Raw genomic sequence first — 23,882 nt, forward strand, 5'->3', positions numbered from 1 at the left:
TGCATTAGGGCGTTTCCACCCATTTTTGTATTATAGTGCGTGATTAGGATATTTTGCGTTTTTAAATGTCAAAGGTCTAGGTCACAATGACTCAGAGAATGAAAAACAATTATGTAAGTTATAAATAGCGTAACAGCTACTGGCTTTTGTAATTACATAGGGATATTGTAGATCTGAGGAAATTGGGCCATTGTTTCAGGATCAGTGACGCAAATGTCAAGTTGCCAGGGACTGACATAATTTCTGGAAATCATTACGTGTGTTTTGAACAGGGAAACTATAACAGCTTTAGTTTTCTCACGTTTCTTGATCACGAGGAACCTCTTGAGAGGACAATTTTCTATTTTGTGTTTGGTCAGAGTTAAAGATGAGGGTCATTGTGGCCAGAACCGGCTACCTAGTCACTGCCTATTGATAATTTGTTAAATATTGTATTCCATATAGTGACCTAAATATTTTGTACATGTATGCACGATGTCTGTATTATATTGTTTTATCTGTTCAGGGATTTAAATAACAGACGCCGATTTAAATTATTTCTTAAATGACAAAAAATTCAAGCATTTTAGAAATTTACTAAATAAATTTTCATTAAGGGTAAAGCGCTACCTTAATGATATGACTTGTCCTGCTCATTTAGCAGAGTCTTAGCTTAAAATTTAAGGTCATACATGTACTTGCAGGTCAAAGGTTTATATTATCTGTTTTGTATCTGCTTTCTTCTCGTCCTGTGACGTTGTACTATATATAATATTTCAGCAGATTTACTTCCCTTTGAAAAGACTGGACTTACTAAAAAGGATCTTTGCTCGTATTATAAATATTAAAACACGAGTTTCTTTTATTTTTGTTTTTGTAGTTGTTATTGTTCTTATTTCACTACTATTTTTAAAATAGAAAAAATGAAAATAGCATGTAGGACTGATTACATTAAACCGGAAGTGAGTACTCAGTGTAACATGTGAAGTAATCCAAAATGTAGTTCCTTGCTGTTTATGGAATCTGGTACATTGAGTCATATGAGGATGTGACAGTGATATTTTGTCTTAGTTTTATTGCTTATTATATTGAGAAAATATCCAGATTATTTTCAATGTGAATTTCCTCGAGTAATTTTTATTCTTTGACAAAATGTCTACATATGCTATTGCTAAACAGCATTTTTCCTAGGGCAATTTTAGAGGGTGATGTTTCGCAGAAAAGATTTTTTTCTTGTATGTTGATATTTTTCTATTTTTGATAAGAAAGTATATCGTACTTCATGACTATATATGGTTTTCATATCATTGAAATGCTGTACAGAGTTGAAAATGAGGTCTGAATATTTCATTGTTTATATGAAGTAAAATATTAACTGAATTTGGTAGAATGTAACCAAGAAGTTGAGCAGGGGTAAAATGTGAAACTTGTTTAGGTATGGCTGTTAATGGGCTAGTTTGGTCATATTATGATAGAAAATGAAAATTTCAGTGCAGTTTTGCAGAGAAAGTGTACAAAAACTAAGAATATTTGAATTTCACTATTTTGGTTGTATTTTGATCTAAAAATGCATTGGATGATCCTTTCCGCAGCCTTAACGTACTAAAACGTATTAGCGTCTGATGGCCCTTTCACGCTTCCGTAGAAACAACATTTATTACACGAAACTTATTTTGAAAATATTTCTGAAATGTCTAGGTCTGCAGCTTTCAAATACGGTTATATCTTACATCTGGGGCATATACTGGCACTCTCTGACAACATCAGAAATGACATTTTGAGCGATTTGATGAAGTTCCAAAATTGTCAATGTACCCTTGGTCCGTTACGGACCCCTGTGAGATTTGTGTTTATCCAGAGCTCAAATACTTTTTCATAGATTAAAAGCTGATATGCTGTGCTAAAACCTCGTAATAAAGTACTGAAAACTGGCTGCCCAATAGCAAAAGAAGTAGCTGAAGGTCGAGTGACGTCATTTTCTGTGTTGTCAAAAACATACATATACCTCGCGAGGTTGCATGGATATGTGCTGGCCGTCCTAAGGTTATTAGAGAAATCATTTTTTTTATCTAAAAATCACTGCTTTTTCGACATGTTTTAACACGTCTGTACGAAAACTGACGTTTGAGACTAAAATGGCTAAACTAAAATGCATTTTAGGAAATCTGCAGTAAGTTTCTGACTAAATAATGCTAAATTTTAGGTGTCTGTGAGGTTAAGTTCAGGTATATTTCACAGTAAAAGTGTGTGATCTGAGTGAAGTTTACTGTAAACAAATGATAGAATATGGCAAGAATAAGCCTCAGCAAGGAAAAGTGATCATAAATTATTTTGCAACAGGTTTTTCTAAGGAAATTTGGCAGACTTGCATACGTTACTGAAAAAGGCGTAAAAACCTTGAACATTGATTATAGCAAACTGAAACTGGTATTTTTTCATGCATTTAGGTTACTGGTACAATGTTAGTAAAAGTAACACTTTTTGCGTATAGAAAATTTCCTTTAAGGACTGATTACACCAAACCGGAAGTGTCTACTCAGTGTTACATGTCCAAAATATAGTTCCTTGCTGTTTATGGAATCTGGTGTAATGAGTCATATGAGGATGTGACAGTGATATTTTGGGTTACTTTTATTGCTTGTTGTATTTAGAAAATGTCTGGAGCATTTTCACTGTGAATTTCCTGGAATATGTTTTATTTTTTGAGAAAATGTTTACACGTGTGTAATAGCTAAACGGCTATTTTCATGGGGCCATTTTTAAAAAGTGATATTTCTCAGAACAGATTATATTTCTTATATGTAACATAACATGTCAATATTTTCTATTTTTGATAAGAAGACATGTCATGCTAAATGACCATATATGGTTTTCATATTATTGAAATGCTCTAAAGAGTTCAAAATGATGTCTGAATATTTTATTTTTTATATGAAGATAAAGAATGAAATGAATTGGTAGTATGTAACCTTGTATGAGTCGGAATTTAGCCAGAGTTGCCTTGTCATAAAAACAACAAACTTTCCTTCTGTTTTGATCAATTCTTCACAGAGGAATTCATACTTAACAACGGTTTATCTAAAGCTTAATAAATACGTTTTGTATGGCAGTGTTAGCAGTTTTGTTATACTTATGTCAAGAGAAATAGTAAAGTTGTCTGTTTACCCGCGTATTGGCTTTATTATGTATATTTTTGATAACGTATACCGGGCCAGGGTAATAGTCTGGTTTATCATAGGCGCAGAATTACAGGAAATGACATATAAATTACAGTTCATACAATATTATATGATGACATATGCCGGGCAGTAGTCTGGTAATCATAGGTGCAGAAATGCATGAAATGTCATATTCAAAACAGTTCATACAATAATTTATGATGACATATGTCGGGCAGTAGTTTTGAATATCATAGGCGCAGAACTGCACGAAATGTCATATTCAAAACAGTTCATACAATAATTTATAATGACATATGTCGGGCAGTAATCTGGTAATCATAGGCGCAGAACTGCATGAAATGCCATATTCAAAACAGTTCATACAATAATTTATGATGACATATGTCGGGCAGTAGTCTTGAATATCATAGGCGCAGAACTGCATGAAATTTCATATTTAGTACAGTTCATACAATATTGTATGATGTCATATGTCGGGCAGTAGTCTTGAATATCAGAGGCGCAGAACTGCACGAAATGTCATATTCAAAACAGTTCATACAATAATTTATGATGACATATTTCGGGCAGTAATCTGGTAATCATAGGCGCAGAACTGCATGAAATGTCATATTCAAAACAGTTCATACAATAATGTATGATGACATATGCCGGGCAGTAGTCTTGAATATCATAGGCGCAGAACTACATGAAATGCCATATTAAATACAGTTCATACAATGTTTTATGTAGCGTCTATTGCTATTTTAAATTACTACTGTCAGTGGAGTACAAAGTTACGTGAAACCACACATAAAGTAGTGAAATATGCGGATTTTATATGTTTTGATGTCTTGTACATAGCTTTTGTTATATAATATGAATTGACGTATGACTTACGTTAATTGCTTTATTTACGTTGTAACTGTTTATACAGTATTTTTATGTCTATATAATATATGATGAGAATGTTTATGGAGAGGATATCGTGACAATTGCAGCATCAGTAGTTAAATCATTAGGTGAGTTGAATTGAATGATGGGAATGTTAGGGAAATGAAGAAGTATAAGCTTTCAATGAAAGATACTTAAGTTACTTTACATAAAAAATGTTAATTTCATTTTTATTTTATTACTGTATATAGATAAAATTTTGTTTGTTCAATAATTGAATGCCACGCGCTTCTTTAAAAATGGATTCCGTTGAAAATGTTGTTGCTGTTGTTGATGATGATGATGATGATGATGACATATGCAGTCATATATAAATATACGTTAAATATAGGTTTACTTCTGATGGAATGCACTTTTGTTTTAAGGTAGTCGTGTGCGTTTGGGTATATTCATTTTGATTAAAAACTTATTTGTAGACACATACAAAAAGCATTGAATTTCGGCAAATAGAAAACTTTGGGTCATGTTTTTAATCCCCCGCCGTGGCGGAGGGATTATAGGAATGGTCTGCGTCCGTCCATCATTCCGTATGTCCTTCCGTCCGTAACAAAATCGTGTCCGGTCCATATCTCCTAAACCCCTTGAAGGATTTTCATGAAACTTGGGTCAAATGATCACCTCATCAAGACGATGTGCAGAACCCATGAGTCAGCCATGCCGGCTCAAGGTCAAGGTCACAACTCAAGGTCAAAGGTTTGAGCCTTCCATTTTGTGTCCGCTCTATATCTCTTAAACCCCTTGAAGGAATTTTATAAAACTTGGGTCAAATCATCACCTCATCAAGACGATGTGCAGAACCCATGAGTCAGTCATGCCGGCTCAAGGTCAAGGTCACAACTTAGGGTCAAAGGTTTGAGCCTTCCATTTTGTGTCCGCACTATATCTCCTAAACCCCTTGAAGGATTTTCATCAAACTTGGGTCAAACGATCACCTCATCAAGGCGATGTGCACAACTTATGAGTCAGTCATGTCGGCTCAAGGTCAAGATCACAACTGAAGGTCAAATGTTTGATCCTTCCATTTAGTGTCCGCTCTATATCCCCTTGAAGGAATTTTATAAAACTTGGGTCAAATGATTATCTCATCAGAACTATATGCAGAAATTATGAGTCAACCATGCCAGCTCAAGGTCAAGGTCACAACTAATGGTCGAAGGTTTGAGCCTTCCATTTGTTGTCCACTCTGTATCTCCTAAACCCCTTGAAGGATTTTCATGAAACTCGGGTCAAATGATCACCTCATCAAGAACTCATAAGTCAGCCATGTCAACTCAAGGTCAAGTCACAACTAAAGGTCAAAGGTTTCAGCGCTGTATCTCCTAAACCCCTTGAAGGATTTTCATGAAACTTGGGTCAAATAATCACCTCATCAAGACGTTGTGCAGAATTCATGAGTCAGCCATGTCAGTTCAAGGTCAAGGTTACAGCTAAAATCAAAGGTTTACCCTTTCACTATCCATAGCAGTGGCGGGGGATTTAGCTGTCTTTCAGACTGCCTTGTTTATTTAAGTACTAAGTGTTCGGGGAGAGGAATTGTGATCTTTACTAATGGTGGTACGTCATCTGCTCAAAACGTTGTAATTTAGCATGAATCACATGATAATGTTCGATACCTGAATCTATGTGGCTTGACTCAGGCAGCGGTCTGGTTTACCAAAGGTGCACAACTACCTTAAATGCCATATTGTACACTTATGCTGTGACTATAGATGATTATGGTGGGTTTTATCTGCTATGATACAAATTGCTATATAATATTGGTAAATACAAATCGAATGCACACGAATGACAACCTCGACTTTCCATGTTGTTAGCTCACCTAAGCAATGCTCAGGTGAGTTTTTCTGATCACTCGATGTCCGTCGTCCGTCGTCTGTCTGTCAACATTTAGCTTGTGTATGCAATAGAGGCTGCATTTTTCAACTGATCTTCATGAAATTTAGTCAGAATGATAACCTTGATTAAATCTAGGCCGAGTTTGAAAATGGGTCATCTGGGGTTAAAAATTAGGTCACTAGGTCAAATCAAAGAAAAACCTTGTGTATGCGATAGAGGATGTATTTTTCAATTAATCGTCATGAATTTTGGTCAGAATGATTATCCTGATGAAATCTAGGCTGAGTTCGAAAATGGGTTATCTGGGGTCAAAAACTAGGTCACTAGATCAAATCAAAGAAAAACCTTGTGTATGCGATAGAGGCTGTATTTTTCAATTAATCTTCATGAATTTTGGTCAGAAATAATAACCTTGATGAAATCTGGGCCGAGTTCGAAAATGATTCATCTGGGGTAAAAAAACTAGGTCACTAGTTCAAATCAAAGAAAAACCTTGTGTATGCGATAGAGGCTGTATTTTTCAATTGATTTTTTATGAAATTTGGTCAGAATGATTATCTTGATAAAATCTAGGTTGAGTTTGATTATTGGTCATCTGGGTTCAAAAAGTAGGTCACTAGGTCAAATCAAAGAAAAACCTTGTGTATGCAATAGAGGCTGTATTTTTCAATTGATCTTCATGAAATTTGGTCAGAATGATTGCCTTGATGAATTCTAGGTCATTTTCAAATATGGGCTATATGGGGTCAAAAAGTAGGTCATTATGTCAAATCAAAAGAAAACCTTGTGTATGCGACAGAGGCTGTTTTTTGTTTCAATTGATCTTCCTGAAAGTAAGTCAGAATGATTGCCTTGACAAAATCTAGGTTGAATTTGAATATGGGTCATCTGTAATTAAAAAGTAGGTCACCAGGTTAAATAAAAAAAAACCTCGTGTATATGATAGAGGCTGTATTTTTCAACTGATCTTCATGAAATTTTGTCAGAATGATAGCCTTGATAAAATCTAGGTCAGGTTCGAATATGAGTCATCTGGGATCAAAAACTAGGTCACTAGGTCAAATCAAGGAAAATACTTGTTTTTGCTCCAATTTTAATGATAATTGGTCAGAACATTTTTTTCCATGAAATACTAGGTCAAACATGTTTTCACTGTTATGGTTTATTATCGTGTGTTTCTCAGGTGAGCGACCTTGGGCTATCTTGACCCTCTTGTTAACTTGAATGTTGCAACTTAAAAAAAATGCATATTTTCAAATGCCTGTTTATTATTCCCGTTTATGATAATTGCTAATAATAATCACAGACGGACTCAGTCAGGTGAGAGTAATTAAAAATAAGGTGTATTTTCACGTTCTTTTGCGGAAGATATTGCGCTCCTAAAGTCGCGCAATATTACCGCTGCAGAACTTGTGCATATATCCAGTACAAAGTTGATATATAACCTATAAATATTATGTACCTTCGATGTTTATGTTCTCCATGTTCAAATAGATTTACTTTTCCTTCATCACAAAATATTCCTTTATTAAAAATGTTAAATGGACACAACTTAACGCTACTGCTTAAAATATTGTTAATACATCTGTATTTTTTTCTTGAGAAATAAATACATTTACCTTCATTTCAAAGCGTTTGAACTTAATACCTATTTGAAAAATTAGGTAATATCTCTTCATTGTAGATGTCAGATATTGCAACATTCAATTTAACCAGATAGAAGTTAGAAGTTTCTATTCAGGGTCAGGAAATTGTAATCACCAGTCTCCAATGACTGTGTATTTTAGCAATTTATATTATGGCGGATATTACCTTCCATAGCTGATATATTCTTCTGATTATTGAGTACTAATTTATATGATCCATGCATGTGTATGTTATATATGTACTTGTATATAGTTTTGTTCTATATATATGTAAAGGAATTTATGTTGAATTGGTGTCTTATGCCTATTACACTGTTTCCATGCAAAATGTTATCACAACATTTATCTGATGTCTACATTTATGACAAACGTGTTTAAAGAGAGGATATCAAATCAGCGCGGGTTCAATACTTGAGGTTTTGAACGAGTTGAATTTTCAGCTGAAGAATAATGCCATTTTTCATACACTTAATGAATATACATTATCTTTATCATGACAAATCATTTCTTTGCCTTCTTTGCCGACCGTGTATGGACACAATTTCAATGTTTTAGCTCATAAGCATGATATATGCACGGCCGTGCTGTATCAGTGTTGTGATAGTATTTCATGAAATGTATAATGATTTTACACAATCACAGTTTTGATTTCTGTCACATTGTGATGTGCAACTGACATATTTTGTTTCATTGTTATGGCTATTTTTATGCATGACCTTGTAAAGGTTCTATGTCAGACAAAATTTAATATTTTGCCAAATTATATATCAAAAGTGTCTAAGTTCTTTATTCGAAATCCATGGAATTATATATAGAAAAAATAAATAGATGTCATTGAGTTTTAACTTGTGTTATTACTTTATTGTATCTGTATATATCCAGCGAGGACACCATTTTAATGTTTCATCAGAGGACATCTTGTTTGTCCAGAATCCGTCAGTTGTAAAAATTGAGATCCGGCAAATAAGGTGATTTTTATCATGGCAGTAAGTCTTTCACGTACTAAGTTTCTCTTGAGAACACATGTGGTGTTGTGACAATACCAATGCATAAACGTTCGTCATTGTGTAACTAAAGATAACAAGAGAATTATTTCGTGACAATCCGCATCATTTTAATCTCACCTAAACTTTGTATATGTGGATTGTTCGGCGTCTATCGACTTACGTCTGTCGTAATTCGTGCAACTTTAAACATTTGACTCGTACATCTTATCCTCAGAAACAGAAGACCTCCCCCCACACCCCCGGGTTCGCTCAATAGGGAGAGCGTTAGTCTACGAATCGCGGATTCGACAGTTCAATTCCCGGGCGGGAAGTATGTTCTCCGTGACGATTTGATAAAAGACAATGTCTCTGAAATCATTTATCCTCCACCTCTTATTCATGTGGGGAAGATGGCAGTTACTTGTGGAGTCGTAATTGCTAAACGGTTGTTGTAGATGTTTCTCAGAACGGAATATTTTCTTACATGTAACATAACATGTCATCATTTTTCTATTTTTGAAAAGAAGACATGTCATACTAAATGACCTTAATACGGTTTTCATATCACTGAAATGCTCTAAAGTGCTGAAAATGACGTCTGAGTATTTTTTTTTGTTAATTTTGTCACAAAACCTGTCCTTTTAAAATACCAAATAAAAGTTCCTCAGAAGGATCCATTATTTCCAACATTTTCCGGGGGCATGCCCCCAGACCACACTAGCTGCGCCCACAACACAAAATCCTGGATCCGCCCTTGGTTTTACAAATTTGAAACATGACAAACTATGCAAAAGTTAAGGAAAGCCGGCAACATGGTGACATATTCTCCGCGTTCTCGTACAGAAATAAGGTCAGTAATTCGGTCGAAAATGTGCTTCCGTGGTTTAGTTTAGTCGAAAGAAGTCCATAATAAATAGATCCTAATTTTCCCATGTTTTGCGCAGAATTAGTACTTTAATCACACTTTTTCACTACTAGACGGTTTTCATGTTCATACACCCCTCATGGCAAGTATTGCATGACTAGTATTGCAGATCGAGACCGGAAGTAGGTATTTATTGCGCGGAAAAAGCAAATACGCGCCCATTTTTAGGGTAGCAGACCACAACTGACTTTCATTTCACTATATAGGAACTATTCAACCCCCTATTTTCTTTTCATTTTTTTTTTCGTTAATTTGTGATAGAACTTTCATGAAAAATAGGTGTAGGATAAGATGATGTTCAATAAAGATACGTAAAGACGACCTGAAGTTGTCGTTTTTTTTATATGAAACAAAGAAGGATTTGAATTACTGATCTTCAGCCTACATTTATGATTATTAAATAAATGAAAATTTGTTCCGTTGTCTGTCCAATGTCTTTATCTTATAAACTAAATACTCATTTATTTTTCACAAATAACAAGAATCATTTCTCGCATTATTTTTGAGTGAAAGAAATAAAAGAAACCTGTTGGCATGGTTTACAAATTTCTGTCACTGATTTGGGGTGCTTTGTTACTCATGCAAACAACCAGTCTGTGGACTACCAGAAGACATAAAATATTGTCCCGCATTATGCAGCTAACAAAGACGAATAACTATATACGAACGTTACCGAGTCGGGCATTTTCATCCCCTATCATACACATGAATGATAAACATCAAACTTGTATTTTAGAAGTATCTAATTTTTGTATTACGGATTGATAACCTTTCTCGAATGGTCTGAAAAAAAAAAGATTAGCGCAAAGCTAATGTTTAACATGTTTTAAAGACAGTATAGGCTTTGAAGTTGTGCGAATGGTTTGAAGATTTAACAAAATACATTCGTTTTCTAAAAGTGATGTCAATGGTTTTGTATAAACAAGTTAATCCGAATGCCTTTTGAAAAGACATTATCCTAGATCTCAAATGTTTTTGAAATTTCTTATGCCAGTAACTCTGATCAGATCTAGGCAGTATGAATTTAGTACTTGTGTCAGGTGTGCAGAAAGCTGTTCACTGCGTTAATTAAATATAATTCAAGTGAAATCACAAAAATATAACCTATTCATGTAAGTATAGCTGAAGAAATATTTAAAAAAAAGTGTAGAGCACCCATCACTATATGCATGATACAAAGATAGTTTTTAACCGTTTACGCCTTTTGCTTAACTTGTCCATAGAAATGTACAAACGCTGCATCTCAATACAACTGCATTTTATAAGATCCATGTCAGAATTCATTATATTATACGTTGGTCGAAACTGTATTAAGAGACTGCCCAAGGGACTGCTAGTGGTATCTCGATGGAAAGGTTGCTTGATGAATTTCAATCAGGTAAACTATTTATGAATTTGAAAATTTTGTTTTCTTCATACAACATTAGACTTGAAGAATAAAAAAAAATCAACCGCGAAGTCAGTACATTGAGTTTGCACGAAATTCTGGCCATATTTTCTGCGAGTTGCCGCTGATTGAAACGTCCCAATTACGCGCTCGCGCTGAATTTGATTCAGCCGTGCCATACAACCAACAATTTTTTTTTTGTTTTAACTTCATACTTTTTTTCTAGTCAGTCAATCATCGATGTTTCCAATGACAATAATATAAAAAATATCGTTAATTACACGCGCACATGAATTTCGTGCGAAACGTCTATTCTGGGACTTCTGATTTCATGGTTGGTTGATTTTTTAAATTTACCACGTGAAGTGTTCGAGTGTAATGCATTAAGAAGAAAACAGGTCAAATTTATAACTTTAAGTCTTTTCTTATTAAATAGAATAACAGTATACATCTGGATAGTTTCTTTTGCTGTTCAGTTAAGATTGGTCCTTCCTCTGTTTTTATCGTTGATTTACTTGTAATTTTCATAGCAATATCTAATTAATAATTTTCATTGGATTGGAATTCGATTAAGGACAGGTTTTCTTTTAATGGCTGTGCTAAATTAGGTTTGATTAATCATTTTTTATGAAGAAACCTACACATAAATGTCATATTTATTTGTATAAACCGCAACATCATGGGCAAGGGTAATAACGAAAAAGTCAGAGAAATCCAACTGAAAGGGGCCAATGTTATATTTGGTTATTCTTACACTTTATCATACAACTTTTCAAGGAAAGTAACAAGGAAATGTTTCTCATTAGGTAGTTGTTGGTAGTTTCCGGCCTTAGATGTAAATTGGTCAATATCTTAAAATAAAGGTAACTGTCAAAACTGAAGGCCCTGTTTCAAAATCATATTCAAAGCGGAATGCGTTGATTTCGTGCTGTGTAACTTAGTGGCAATTCAAAAAACTTCTGACAAGTATTCAGCCGACCTGAACGGAATTAGTGTCCTGAAGTTGATCAGATGAGAAACTGTAAGTGTTAATTTCTGGCTCTGTGTGCAAATGTCAAAACAACAGAGGCCTAATTCAAAAATGAGTACTGAAAAACAGTAATCTGTTGACAGATATTTTTGTTATGCAGTATAGGTACAGGCTAGGTTTGTGATCAAGGCACTGTGCATTGTTGGACTCCTGCATTTTCCCTAACTTTTAGCACAACGCCAAATATGGCAATATTTCAGAAAATTTGTCCATATTTTCGCGAACCTATGTGCGGCACTATGGACTACAGAGTCTTATAAATAGCAAATATTTCTATTGGAATTTAAGAAATCATACAAATACATGAATACTATGTGTTTTTTTTCCCTTCAAATCACATTGTTTAGCTGATTTCTGCTGAATCGAAGGAAGACGGTCTCTGGCCGGCTTGCGAAAAGTCCTCAAACTGGCATCTGCTACTTTAGTAAGGAGTGACTTGTTCGTTATCCTCGGCGTTTACCGCAGTATTGTTATGAGCTAAAAGTACAGACAAGCCTCGATGCATTAAGTTGATCTGTACAGAAATAGGCCCATCTATTTATTACAAACAACTACACTTTGGCATCAAGAGTACATATCTAAAATATATTTTAACACATACGTATATACATTTATACATAACTGATTTTAGATATGCTTTACATTTTACATGGATGTTTTTAGATATATTTTACATTATTCATAGTGTTCTTTACAGTTTTACATGGATGTTTTAGGTATGCTTTATATTTTTACATCGATGTTTATGCTTTACACTTGGCGTTTGCAATATGACTTCTTCTCGTATGACCATTTTGTGTCGATTCGCCGTAAAACCCAAATCACTCACTTACTCACTCACTAAAATATATTTCTTCAACAATTCTTATAGCCTACATGACACAATAATATTTCATTTACGTCTCTGACAATGTTGGTACTCAAATGAGATGTTTATATTCCGCTACTGTTTACAAAATCAATCTTTCCTCGATCCGCGTGTCAATATATCTATAAGTAACACAATCTAACAGGCCAAAGTCATAATTCTATGATTAACATTCTAACAGGCAATAATCATAGTTCTACGATGATTAAATTCACAGAAATGATATATCACGCCCGGTAATCTCCAGAATCATAACTTTTCGGTTATGTATGAAAATGCTTCTGCTGTGATTTCCGGTTATGATGGTTTTCACGTAAAACAGTGACACAGGTAAGGAATTCTTACGTTTTCTTTCTAATATTACTTTAAATTAAAAATCAGCGAATGCTATTCGATGCACGATTGAACAACGATTACATACATACTAGACTTTCCGTGCAGTGACCAACTGTTTGCGTCCTGTCAACTTTAGAAGTTGTACACATGATGACATTTCAGCGTTTCAGTGCTACCCATACCGCTTTTTGCTATCGTTTTCGAACATATACGTTTTCTCGTGGCAAAAAGTCGGCGTTTGTCGATCGATTTTACACAAACGTTTCAATTTATTCCCACAAAAAATGTCATGTTTGTTGCTTACGACGGAAATATTGTAGTTTATTAGGTGTTATGATTCGGTTGATGATGTTATGATTCTTCAAAGGGGGTAATGATTCTTCGTAAAACAATATCTGTCGAAACGGAATTTAACCACAAATGCATGGATCGACACACAAACGCTGGTCCGATGACACGAGGACAGTGTATTTTCGGTCGGAGCAGTGAATCCTGAAAGCTAGCTGGTCCGTTGGACCACAAAAAAATCAGGTTGTTAAAAAAATCAATTGTTTCTAATCTAAAAATCAACAAAATTTGCTCATGTAAGCATTATTTTAAAAAGGTTGCATTTGAAAATCAAAGCCGTGGGATGTCTGGTGGTTGCGAATTTTGCTATACTTATTTTTTATTAAAATGCCGATCTATAAATATACATGTATAAGAAACAAATACAAATGCGCCTCATATCTAAGAGTAACTCTGCTTAACCTTATATGAACTTATCTTAATTGCCAATTGGAAGTCAGTGATGTAACCGTGGGCTGAAATACCTTTATTATCACTGATAAATGGTCAGTCAGTGTGAATGAATAAAGGTTGAGTAAGAACTGCTTGATCATTGATGATTCATCCGCATTGTTCATGAATGGGACTACTTTGTGTAGCACAATAATATCTTTTGGATGTGATTTGGAATCAAATAAAGATGCTATATGATTGTCAGAAATACATTTGTAACTTTGGTAGCGGGATAAACCCGCAACCAAAAACAACACTACTTTGGATTTACTCTTTCATGTCTTTTAACTGGGTTGAAAGTTAACCTGTTTGAAATTGCGAGTAGACCTAAGTGTACTGTAGACTTTTTCAAGAGTATGAAAATGTACTTCAGGTTAAGTTTTATGGATTTTCATTGTGTAGCTGTAAGTTAGTGTCTTCTTTTCTTTTTCTTATATATAAATGGAAATGAAAGACGTAGTTTAGTTTAATCATATTTTATTTTACATATTTACAATAACAGCACAATTACACAGCATAAAGAAGTAAAGCAAAGACGTCTGGGCAACCGTTGAAGTCCTTACAGCATTAATGAATGCGACTTCCTCTAAAGATTTTAAACAGCAATGACAGACAACACATTTCAGATGCACGAGTGTCCTTTTTAATTCCACGTTCCTTAATTTTAGAACATATTTTTTTAATATTTACTTTAAATGTCGTTCTTTTTTGTATATGTGGTACTTTAAAAAAGAAGTTATGAGAATTGAAAGTATTGAAATTTCCTACGATATAATTTCTAATATGAAAATTTAAAGCGCGATTTTATCGTAAAACAACTGAGATAATGGAAATGATATAAGCAACAACAAATATGACACTCAAAGTAGTCATGGTAATCTGCACATCCATGGTTTAATTTTGCTTTTCATGACAGAATAGTTTTGAATTTCCTACGGCAGATATTGTTACACGAAAAATCATAACCCCCTTTGAAGAATCATAACATCATCAACCGAATCATAACACCTAATAAACTGCAATATTTCCGTCGTAAACGACGCTCTCGCACATTTTTGTGGGAATAAATTGAAACGTTTCTGTAACATTGATCGACTGACGCCGATTATTTGCCACAAGAAAACGTATATGTTCGAAAAATAATAGCAGAAAGCGGTATGGGTGGCACAGAAACGCTAAAATTGCATCATGTGTACAACTTCTAAAGTTGACAGGAAGCAAAAAGTTGGTCACTGCACGGAAAATCTAGTATGTATGTAATAGTTGTTCAATCGTGCATCGAATAGCATTCGCTGATTTTTAATTTAAAGTAATAATAGAAAGAAAACGTAAGAATTCCTTACCTGTGTCACTGTTTTTACGTGAAAACCATCATAACCGGAAATCACAGCAGAAGCATTTTCATACATAACCGAAAAGTTATGATTCTGGAGATTACCGGGCGTGTATATGCATCTTTTCTTCAAAATTTACATAAACAAGTAGATCTCTGTTTTGGTAATATTTCGTTCAAATATACAGAAATATTTGAAAGCCGGGTCAAAAAATATCTTTTATGCAAATTCAGCTTTGCGTAAATAAAGATAGATTATAAGAACTACTCACAAAAGTGCGGTTAACTCAGTCTAAGACCAAAGTCTGGTTCATTATTATATCCACAAATATCACACAATGTACTTTTATATTAAATGAATGCTGCACACTTCATATTATCCCCTATAATGCACAACTTTGGCTTATTTGGTTTCTATACCAAGATAATTTTCTAACAATAAAAACTCGAGAGCAAGCGACAGAAACATTTAAAACCAATTAGTGATCTGTACGAACAGATCAAATGCCGTAAACTCACAAAAATTGGGTCTGGCACTGTCAATCAAATCTGTCTAATTTACATATCAATAAATCATGGTTTTAAGCGCCAATCATCTTGTGGAATTGTTAATTATTTGATTTCATTTTCAAAAGAGACCTTGAGCGTTCATTCCTTAGATTGAATTGAGTATAGCCGGAACGCTCTATATGTAATATACCGGAACCGGAAGTGGAGTTTTACGGTCTTGTTTAGGCTGATCACTACCAAATTGAATGTAAGCCTCCAAATAGATTGTAAGCCTCCGCTGGTCACAAGTAGTCCAAATATAAATCTTATCTAAATTATTAAATTATGTACAATGTGTTCATAAATCTATCATATTTTTGTTTCTCTGTGATGTTTCTTTGACACTGAAGTTGTACCTTCTCGTTCTCGCATTGTTCGCGGTCTTCGTAATTAGGGGGTGGTGTGAAATATAGATCCGTAAACGCCACCAGATTCCTTAGTAAATTTTCCGCAGCTAAAATTGAGCCGCGCAATGAGAAAACAAACATAGTGGCTTTGCGACCAGCATGGATCCAAAACAGCCTGCGCATTCGTGCAGTCTGGTCAGGATCAATGCTGTTCGTTTTTAGAGCATTTTGTAAAACCGTAAGCTTACAGCATAGATCGTTACCAGACTGCGCGGATGCAAAGCCACTATGTTGGTTTTCTCATGGCGTGGCTCAAATATATCTTTTTCTCTAATAAAATCTATTAAGTAAGCCGATGACACTGTGGTGAAATAGAAAGTTTTCTGACTTTCACAAACGTTACCACGGGTTCGAAGTCACTTTAGATCATTTTTCTAAACTTCTATATTAAAAATGTAATTTTATCGACATTACTTTTATTCTTACATTATTTCATATAACATATTTCACGAATTTGAAATATTTCTCTTGTAGAATTTATTTTCTGGAAACGCTGGTAACAAGAGATTTGTCAGTTTTCAAAGATTTATCGGGTTAGGCAATTACAATCCCTGGGTAGATGTTATAACAGGAAAAACATGCGTCATTCCTATATTATAACCTCACTGACAAAATGAAAGCGTTTGTTGTTATTTCTGCTGTAGAACTCTGCAGTCAAATACTGACAAATGAACACACACTATATCATAAAAATGAAATAAAAAATAATAGTAGCTATAAGACAAACATTCATTGCACCATGATAGTTTAAGAAACGTCACTCTAAAATAAAATGGCAAAATGAGTGTATCCTGTTGCAGAGTACTTTTCTAGCAAGTAGTAGCTAAGGTAATAGACACGTGATGACATTCGGCAATTGCCGTTCGATTCCGTATTCTCCGAATGCTATTTCGCTATTATTCGGGTGCTTACGTAGTTTATACGAGCAACTATCAGCAGAATGCTGAAATCTCTTTCGGAAAATACGTTATTGTACGTACATTACCGAGTGTCAGTACGGATCTAATACCGAAATTGAATTTACCAGCAACTTTACATTTGTCACGCACAAGAAGATGCCCTACTACTTACTGTTCAGTAAGTTTGTATTGTCAGTTGGATTTCCGGAACAATTGAACACAATGCGGACAATTACGTGACCTTGAGAGTTCCTTTAAAGAACACATTTCTTAATTCAGTCTTAAACTGTTCAGTTCATTCCAGTTTATTTATATACAGAAAAGAAATCAGTACTCAAACGTAATATGTCTTTCCTTGTCCTTCCTTTTGTCATGAATCCCTCTCGTTTTTTTTTCCCTGAGAGTCGAAAGTATTTAGTTTGTTGTACAGCAAGAGGATTCCTTGAAGTAACTCGCTGTATAGAATAGCTGTTTTGCAGGAAAGCGGTGTAACATACTTAAAAATGTTTAAGCAAACTTTCCTCCGTAGAATTAAAACACATCCGCATGTTAATATTATGATGAAAGATATTTGAAAAAAAAAAGGAACTGATGTAGACAATTCTTTGATGCATACAACGAACGTTTTAACAAACATTTTGATCACACCCTTCAAAAGCTACACGTTTTTAAATTCACGTTTTTAATTTCTACAAGCAATCGGTAACTATATTATTTCATTGTTGTTGTTGTTGTTGTTTTCAGAGCATTTTGGGTTGCAGTGTTAAAATTGATGGACATCTACTACAATATACTAACTCTTCGTTATTACACAGACATCCCTGTAAAATAGATTAATTTAGAATTTTCCGCTTTTATTTCATTCTTTTCAGTGAAATACTGAAATTTATCAGTGAAATTTAAATTGGGTTTCACGCAGTACTGTTAGATACTCTTTCCTCCACCATTTCCAGAAATGGCCAAGAAGCGCGGATCTTAATTGCTGCAGAATATTCGTCAAATCTGGATTTGTTTTCAAAGTCGAAGGCAATGGTGTTATACGGATGTGACGTCAGTATCTGGCCGCAGAGGAGAGATGACGGCGTCAATGGGTCCACGTCTTCAACGCTTAATGACACCTAAGTTAGCGGTATGTTGCTTAGCATAGTTCCGCTCTCCTTGACGACCGTCTAAATTGTTTCCATGGTAATGAGGGAGCATCCTAGAACTTTATTCAGCGCTATTTTTGTGAGACTTATTAGTCGCTCCTACCATCTTCCGTGCAGTGGTGCTCGGTTGGGAATGGAATTTCATTCTGTTCCATTCTGCTTAATGTTTCTCTGACTTGAGTTAAATAGAAAATGATTTTCAAGTTCTCTGACATACAACGGAAAATGCCGATGATCTGCAAACATTACTGAATGCTTTATCCGACTGGTGTAACTGTAACGATATGTTTATAAACTGTAAAAAGAGCAATGTTGTGCATTTTCGTCCACCCTCTGTGCAGTGTTCTGATAGAGTATTCACCTGTGGCAGTGAGAACTTGGCTATTGTTAAAAAATATATTTATCTCGGTATGTTAGTTGAGGAGCATCTTGATTATAATATCTCAGCAAAAGCAGCTGCTCAAAGTGCTAGTCGAGCTCTCGGTTTACTTATTGCCAAATGTAAACAAGCAGGTGGAGTTCCATATGATTCTATTGTTTGGCCGATTATGAGTTACAGTTCCTCAATCTGGGGCCACAGGTCATTTTCTTGTATCAATGCCGTGCAAAATCGCGCCATGAGACATTTTTTGGGCGTGTGAAATTATACTCCCAATGCGGCTTTGGCGGGAGAAATGGCTTGGGAACCTCCTATTGTCCGCCAATGGAAGACAGTTTCTAGTCTATGGACACGTTTGTGTAACACTGCGCCGTCTAGAGTCAATAAGAGAGTAGCACTTTGGGCGGACGGTAAAGCTGGAAATTCTTGTAAAAATTGGTATTTTGTAGTTAAGCAAAAGTTAATTCAATGTAATTTAGTGAATGGTGTTTCCATTGAAAATCGTGCATCAAAACATTTTGTTATGAAACAGGTTACTAACAATGTTATGGATAAATATGTAACAGATTGGAAAAATTCAATTTGTAGAACTGACAGTGCAAGTGGTAGAGGAAGAAACAAGCTTAGAACATATAGTACTTTTAAGACTGATTTTATTGTTGAGAAATATTGTGAGCTTATTCTCCCCTCTTCTCATAGGGCAGCATTAAGTAAATTTCGTTGTGGCGTTGCTCCTATCAGAATAGAGACAGGCAGGTACGAAAATCTACAAGTCCGTGATCGTACATGCCCATTTTGTAATGCAGTAGAAACCGAGAGTCATGTTTTGTTGGAATGTGTTATGTACTCCGATTTACGAATAATGCTGATGCAGAAAGCTGTTTCTGTTGAGCAGAACTTTTTTCACTTACCAGATCTAAATAAACTGAATGTACTTTTCACCAACCATTCCTTGATCAGACTTTGTGCCAAAACCTGCCATAATATTTTAAATAGGAGAATGTTTTATTTGTGTAAATAATGTATAGTTATTATTTTAATCATGTGCTTAGAATCTAATTTTACACCATCCCAAGAAGTAGCTGCTAATCAGTTCATCTACGGTCTGACCGGGGTGATATTTGATTTTGTAAAACATTTTTTAATCGTGCATTAGCGCCCTTTTTCTTGTTTCAGTTTTTTAACCATATATTTCCAGTCTTAATTAATTTTTATAACAACGATTAGCAGCTTCTCCTTGGTTTTATTTTGTAGATAACTGTGTAAACTTCTGAATGAAATGTATTTGTTTTGCATTGTGCATAGTCTCTTATAATTCATTAATTGAATGGCAATGTATTTCTTGTTAATGTTGTTTTCTGTTTGTGTACATATGATATGTGATCTACATTGAAGAGACTTAAATAAAGATTAAAATCTAAAATCAAAATCTACAAGTAAATGTTTTAGCACTTTTTGACATCTTAAGGTGTGACTCAGTGCCCACGATGTTCGTTCCAAAGGTAACATTAATTTGGTTAAAATTGTCACTATTGTCTACTGAAACATGAACCGTTTTATATTTTAGTGTTTGTGTATAATAACCAAGTTGAACTTATCAATAGAAAGGAAAAATAGGCATGACAAATTAAACTTTCACTTTCTATTTGAAAATTACCTTGAATCCAGCTATATTCTAAAATTATCAGTTACCATGATCCGCGGTTACTGAGTCTCTGTGGTAATTTATCCATCATCTTAGCATTATTAAAACAAGGAAGAAAATTGCGTTTGTAAGAAAGTGCATGTCTCCCCCAATGCGAAGTCCTATAGGTAAGAAGTCAATAGGGGTCAGGAGCGAAAGTCAAAGAGACACTAATGGTTGGCTGCAATAGGGATCATCTACATGGCATGTCCAGTCATCCCGCTAAGTTTCAACACTCTTGGCCTAGTGGTTCTCAAGTCACTGTTCAGGCTCCTGTGACCTTGACCTTTGATCAAAACTCGGACCATAGTGTAAAAATTTTGTAAACATTCCATTTAACAATATGTTACACACAGTTGGGACATATGACAATGACATAATATTTGTGTATATAATACACCGTGTTAAAATAGTGACAACAAATTTTTGGAAATGGAGGAAAAAAATGGATGTTCCTATATATAAGGATTAATACACAGGTAAGTTATTTTATTTGCTTTTATTTATTATATTCTAAAGTTAATTTAATATTTTTAACAGTTTTTATAGAATTGAGCCCCGTCATGTAAAACGGGGCCATTTTTGTGAAAAATGTTTCTTTGAGAACAGAATTCCTTCATCGAGCTATGCCATGAAATTGACCATAGTTATTTTTTTACATTTTGAGAAATGCAGTATGTTGAAAGTTTTATAAGCCTCCAACCTACTCCACTCCCGCACCATAACGTGCCTGCATCTACTAGTCGGAAAGTGTGTCCGTCTGTCTGTCCGTGCCCGCGAAATGATGGTTAAGTGACTGCATAACGGTACTTTCTCTTTGATGTCATTCATTCCGTTCTGTTTATGTGACCTTTTTCTTTTTATGTGACTGTTAGAACAATAGAGAGAACAATGGGGGTGTCACATAAATACCGTTTCGTTCGAACGCGCGTCCGTCCGTCCGTCCGTCCGTCTGTCCGTCCCTTTCCTATTAAGAACAAAAGAAAACTACACGCTTTTTATCATGGATAACTAAAAAGAGTTTGGTCAACAGACGTCAGACTTCATAGGATAATTGTCTATGGTCAGTTAATGATCCCCTTCATTTTAAGGGCCAAAAGGTCAAAGGTCAAGGTCACAATGACCTGGAGACTGAAGACTATTTTAGGTCGATAACCGAAAAATACTTTGGCCTACAGAAGTCAGACTTAATAGGATGATTGATTGTGGTCAATAAATAACCCCTATTGTGTTAAAGGTCAAAGGTCAAGGTCGCAGTGACCTTGAGACTGAACATGGTTTCCCATTGATAACTGACCCGATGTTTACAAAACATTCTTAGTCTCAGTTGAGTCTGAAAAAAAATTTAACCTAAAAGGCGTCAAACTTCCAAGGATAATGCTTGTGGTCAGAAGATGACCCCTGTTGTTTTACCGGTCAATAGGTCAAAGGTCAAGGTCACAGTGACCTATAGACTGAAAAAGTATCATAATTAACAGCCAAAAAAGATTTTAACTGCATGCACCAAACTTTATAGGATGATTGCCTGTGGTCAGAAGATGACCCCTGTAGTTTTAAGGATCAGTAGGTCAAAGGTCAATGTCACAGTCATCTTGAGACTGAGAACGTATCCTGACTAATAACTGAAAAAATAATTCAACATTTAATAGATAATTGTGCCAAACTTTATAGGATGATTGCCTTAGGTCAAAAGATGACCCCTGTAGATTTAAGGGTTGATAGATCAAAGGTCAAGGTCGCAGTCATCTTTAGACTGAAAACGTATCCTGATTAATAACTGAAAAAGATGTTTACCTACATTCGCCAAACTTTATAGGATGAGTGACTGTGGTCACATGATGACCCCTGTAGTTTTATAGGTTAAAAGGTCAAAGGTCAAAAGTCACAGTGACCTTAAGACTGAAAACATATCCTGATTAATAACTGAATTTTTTTTTAACCTTTATGCGACAAACTTTATAGGATAATTGCCTTTGGTCAGAAGATGACCCCTGTGGTTTTACCGGTCAATAGGTCAAAGGTCAAGGTCGCAGACATTTTGAGACTGAAAACGTATCCTAATTAATAACTGAAAAAGATTTCAACCTACATACGCCAAACTTTAAAGGATGAGTGCCTCTGGTCAGTAGATGACCCGTGTGGATTTAAGGGTCAATAGGTCAAAGGTATAGGTCGCAGTCAACTTAGCTGAAAACGTATCCTGATCAATAACTGAGAAAGATTTTAATCTACATGCGACAGATTTTATAGGATGATTGCCAGTGGTCAGAAGATGACCCCTGTTGTATAAAGGGTTAATAGGCCAATGATCATAGTCGCAATGACCTAGAGACTGAAAATAGTAATAGTTTCACGTTGGTTACTATAAAATTCTTTGGCCTACAGGCGTCAAACTTGATAGGATGATTGCATGTAAAAGATCCCTTTTGTTTTAAGGTCCAATAGGTCAAAGGCCAAGGTCGCAGTGACCATGAAACAGAAAATGGTTTCACCTTTGTAACTGCAGAAAGACTGACCTACAGACATCAGACTTCATAGGATGATGGCATGTATACATTAAATGACCCCTGTTGTGTTAAGGGTCAAAGATCCAAGGTCAAGGTCTAAGTGACCTTGAGACTGAAAACGGTTTCACATCGATAATAGGCGTCGTTTTTCAAAGGATAATTGCCTGTGGTCAGAAGATGATATATCTTGTTTAACATTTCAAGGTCAATAGATCAAAGGTCAAGGTCATTGATTAATGTACATATTGCTACAATAAATTCAATAAAATTTTAAGGCACTAAACACATCGTCTTGGCCTAATATATCTCACTGTAAATTTGAAACTAAATTCTTGCATATTTCATATTTTTCATGCAAATCATGTATAATTACCATCATGGAAACACAAAAGAATACATGTTGTACAGTTATTTTGTGATGCCTTTAAGTAATTTTGTAGACTGCCGAGACTTTTAAACAGTAAATTTAGTGACTAATATTTAATGTTCTATAAGGCTTAAAATTTCATATTGATATCAGATGCAGCAGCTTTACAAATAGATGATATACATAATTATTTGGTTAGAAAAATGCTACTTTGAATTCTGCACTTTGACAGTAAGACCTATAAAGGGAGGTAATAAAAAAGAATGGAGTGAATAAAATATTCTGTTACTGCATCAATATTCAGACCTTTGACAAGTATTGGAGAAAACAATTAAAGGAAATAGGATTTAACAATAAATTGATATATTGTATGTTCATAATGAAAAATGTGGCAGTCGCATTTTTTAAAAAAAAAAAAAAAAAAAAAAAAAAAAAAAACATTACGAGCTGTTAAAAAACGTAATAATTGAATGTTGAATGTCAGATGTCAGGACAGCTCGACATTCAGCGAATGTCAAACGTTCAGCTGGCTCGAAATTTAAATATATGCCAGCAGATTTGTGTTTCGTATGTCGATCTATGTCGACGGAATATTGCCACATATTGTATGTTATATTTCAACGTTCTTAAACATGTCCGTGAATTTGAATATCTTGTGTCGATTTAAAGATTGCCCACATATACGGATATTGTATGTTACATTTCAACGCTCTTAAACATG

General features: G+C 34.8%; 2 protein-coding genes across 2 annotated transcripts in view; one reads left to right on the top strand and one right to left on the bottom strand.

Moving 5' to 3' along the window:
* Positions 1–23,882, top strand: part of LOC123544264 (uncharacterized) — a 200,719-nt gene that overhangs the window by 174,100 nt on the left and 2,737 nt on the right. The window lies entirely within an intron of this gene.
* Positions 1–23,882, bottom strand: part of LOC123543813 (uncharacterized) — a 453,424-nt gene that overhangs the window by 110,531 nt on the left and 319,011 nt on the right. The gene's annotated exons all lie outside the window — the stretch shown is intronic.

This window comes from Mercenaria mercenaria, chromosome 16 (assembly GCF_021730395.1).
Source record: "Mercenaria mercenaria strain notata chromosome 16, MADL_Memer_1, whole genome shotgun sequence".
NCBI classification, from domain to species: Eukaryota; Metazoa; Mollusca; class Bivalvia; order Venerida; family Veneridae; genus Mercenaria; species Mercenaria mercenaria.